Source organism: Platalea leucorodia, assembly GCF_965183815.1.
Source record: "Platalea leucorodia genome assembly, chromosome: W".
Taxonomy (NCBI): domain Eukaryota; kingdom Metazoa; phylum Chordata; class Aves; order Pelecaniformes; family Threskiornithidae; genus Platalea; species Platalea leucorodia.
Genome location: NC_138859.1, coordinates 10,070,472 through 10,074,455, shown reverse-complemented (window position 1 = coordinate 10,074,455; position 3,984 = coordinate 10,070,472).

Here is a 3,984-nt window from a genome sequence, read left to right as displayed (position 1 = left end):
GATCTGATCTAGTGTATGTAAAAACAAAGGTGGACTGATGCTGACGTGTCTAATATTAAACTTTTCAAGTTTGGCACTGAAGCCACTATACAAGTTTTGAGATAAATTTGCCTGTGTAAAAGACTAAATGGTACAACTTTAGTAAGAGTCACAAGAGAGGCAAAGAAGAGTTGTTGGAACAGGGTAAACAGAAACTGCAGAAACTGTTTGGATCTCTTCTAGCACTTCCACAGACAGCATTTCTGCAGTTTGTTGTCCCCAGAAGACAAGAACCAAAAAGAGTCCATGCTGGAGTCTGACACTTATTTTTATGGCGAGCCACAAAAAGCATCTTTGATGTTTACAGAGGGAAGCAAGATTAGAGTTGATCAGACAGCTGCTGACAAGCTTCCCTGAAAGCACAGCACAATGAAGTTGCTATATCCAAGAGTCTATTTCCGTTTCTGTTATAATGAAGCTAATTTGTTTTGTTGTTTATTAGGAGAAAAATCTTCAAAGTGAAGTCTGGAAAGTTCCATTTCCTGCTTTCTGCCCTTGGTTAGCTGTCTCATAATAATTAATAAAACTTGTGGTTAAATAACTAGCTCCCCAATATACCATGAATTTACATTCCAGAAATTATGTTTTGTTTAAGTATAATAAAGAGCTTTTTGATAAGCTTGATTGCTTCTCTTGAGGTGCTGATCTCCTCTCTGGTGACCAGTGATAGGACACGTGGGAATGGTATGAAGCTGTGTCAGGGGAAGTTCAGATTGGACATTAGGAAAAGGTTCTTCACTGAGACGGTGGTCGGTCACTGGAACAGGCTCCCCAGAGAATTGGTCACAGCACCAAGCCTGTCAGAATTCAAGGAGCATCTGGATGACACTCTTAGTCATATGGTTTAGTTTTAGGTAGTCCTGCAAGGAGCAGGGAGTTGGACTCGATGATCCTTATGGGTCCCTTCCAACTTCTATGATTCTATGATTCTATGATTACTGTCTTTGCTTAGAGTAAACAAGGAAAACTGAACAAGGAGCCTTTAAAAGAAGAGGAAGAACACTTTGAAAGCTTCCCCGTCCCTTCTTTTCTAAAGCTCCATAGATAACAACTCAGTGGGCACAGCAATTTCATAGTAAGTGAAAAAAAATAACCAAACCAAGTATCAGTCTAATAAAAACATCACTGTGGTGGTTTTTCCTGTTACAACAGGTCTAATATGAGTCAAAACCCAGTCTTTTTGTAGGATATGAAAAAAATACATAATGTTTACCCTTGTCAGAGCTAATTAGCAGTTATACAATGTGAGTCCATAGATTTTGAAACATCCAGGGATGAGTGGTTGGAAAAAGAGAGACTCTTGTGGATGTGCTGCCGTTATTCAGGAGCCTTTTGGGGTGAGAGTGTTCTCTTTAGACCACGACAGGAGTCCATGTAGTAAATGGTAGAGGCCACTGAGTTATTCCAATGATGTGTTTTGATGCAAGTAACTGCTTAGTGAAAGAAATTACAGCGACAGATTAGTGCCAGTAATGCATAACTTTTGGTAATTAATTAATTTTTTGAAAAATGCTACTGTAACACTTTCAACTTTGGAATTGCTATATTATTATTTAAAAATATCAAATCTAAAACCTTCAAAACTTGCACAAAGGAAGTAGGACCTCCCTCCAGCTGCTGTAATACTGACGAGACAGGAAGAACTTGGAATTCACTTTCAGTGTTCTCGATACATGTGATTTCTGAATCACCTGGTATGCGGCAAGAAAGAGTGTACTGGAAGAAACCACAGATGTTAGTATTCTATATAAAGAGTGGGCATTAAATTCTAAGTACAGATTTGCATGCATACTTTGCTGTTAAGCACCTGCATAAATAGGTGATTTAACCTCTGGATGGATGGAGTATAAAATTGCCTCCAGTTGCCCAGACAGATTTTTGCAATGACCTTTCTGTTTCACATGCATTCAGTTAGAATATTTTAACCTGGCATATATATTCTTTAGGCCAAGAATTACAGAAATATGCTTGTATGCTCATATCTCAGTGGATCTTTGTTGACCAAGTATCTTTTAATAAAAAGGTCTTTATTTTCCACCGTGATTATGATTTTTGTTATGCATTCCATTTTTTTACTCAGAAGTCTGTAGTATTCTTGACTTTGTATAGAAACGAAGCTTGACAAAATCTGCTTAAATATAGCCACATGAACATTGAAGTCAGCCTGTTGAAATGATGCTATTCATTTCAAACGCTTGATAAAAATGTCACAGAACAGAGCTATAGAAGGTGTTTTGGCAGCTGCAGCAGTAGCATTTGAAGTATCTTTGTAATTAGTGTTATCTAAAGCTTATTTACTGTTCAGATTCACTGAGATTTGCTGCCAAATTAACAGTTTTTGCTCTCTTAGGACTTTTAAAATAACATGGTCCAGCATGCAGTTTTATTTCCATCTTGCCTCAGTTCTCTTTTTTAATGAAACCGATTATTTGCTTATGTCTTTTGTTCTGTTTTCCTGATGTGCTACCTTTTTTTTGACAAAGTTCAAAGGAAAACATGTACAGATTGGGGTTTAATACGTAAAAATCCCACAATCATGAATAAGTATAAGGGAATGAAGAAGAAATCTTAATCTATATGAGCGTTACTGTTGCCTCTCCTGGCCTGAGCTGTTACCTGGTAGTTGAAGCATTCCATTAGAAGGAGACATTAATGACACAGAAAACCCCATTTATTACCACAAGCACAGTCAGAGTCTTTTTGCTGTAAATGACTTAATTTCTGAAGAAGGGGTAGAGGGTAGCAATATCTTTTTGGCAAAGGCAAATGCCAATAAAAACAACTGCCATTTAATCACAAAGGTAAAAAATCTCCAAAACAGTGGCTGACAGACTAGTTTTGTGGTAGAGAGAGGATTAAGCTAAGAATTTACCACTTGGCTTTTTAGTCCTATGTGGAAAAAAGATTTAACTCATTCCTTCCCAGTTTATTGCTGTATTCCCTCTGTTGGCAGTAACAGTGTAAGGCTGTTAGGTCATTCTATAAGTCAGTCAGTTGGGAGAGAGTCAGTCATTAAGAAAGGCTGACGTCCAGCTTACCTTTCCCAGATTCATCCCTTCCCCTCAGCCCTAGCCAGAATAGATGAAGTTCTAGGGTCTGAGCACACCTGCCTGTGATTCAACACTCACTGTAGTCAGTTTAAGTCTCTTCCCTAACTGAAGTGGTCTTTGGGTCGGGGGGATCTGGGGAGGAAAGCTCTGCCTGTTTGGTTATGCCTTCTTGCGAGGGTCCAAAACAGTTACATGAAACAGCAGGACAGCATTGCCTATTAGCGCTCCTGTCTACTTCCTAATGAAGAAAGATGCAAGGGGAGGGCCATACTTTATCACTACTGGTCATCACCAGAGTTCAGCAGCTGTAGGATAGACCACACATACTTTCCTTGAACTGTCATCATCGGAGAAAGACTGGCTGAGTGAGAAGGCTGTTCCCCTACATCACTCCCCAATTCTGACTCCATATGAAAAGCCATAATGAGGTCCTCTGTTATTTTGCAAGTGGTAAATTATCATACTGTAAGATGTAAGGCTTGAGGAGCCAGCAACTGGAATCAGTCTCCTTTTATTCCTCTGTACTGATGTCAGGCCCTAGCCTTTCTGGTGTGCTGTGTAACACTACTTCAGAGATCATCCATTCCTTCGAGAGGGGTCTAGTCCCTTGATAAAAACTTAAACAGGTATTCTTCAGAAGCAGAAAAACAAAATGTACACTACAACCCCCTGTAGGTTATGTCAGTTTTTTTAATGCCCCGAGTGGAATCTTTTTAAAGTTTGCTGAGATTTTTCTCATGGAGGTTTATTTCTGTCTGAGTTTTGAGAATATAAGTCTGCAAAATGCTTGCTTTTTCCTTCTTGCTGTGATTTGTTAGTAAAGAGAAAGGAATGCTAAATATTTTATTTCCCTGTCCCTAACAAATCCATATTTTATAGCATTCACAGAAGCTTT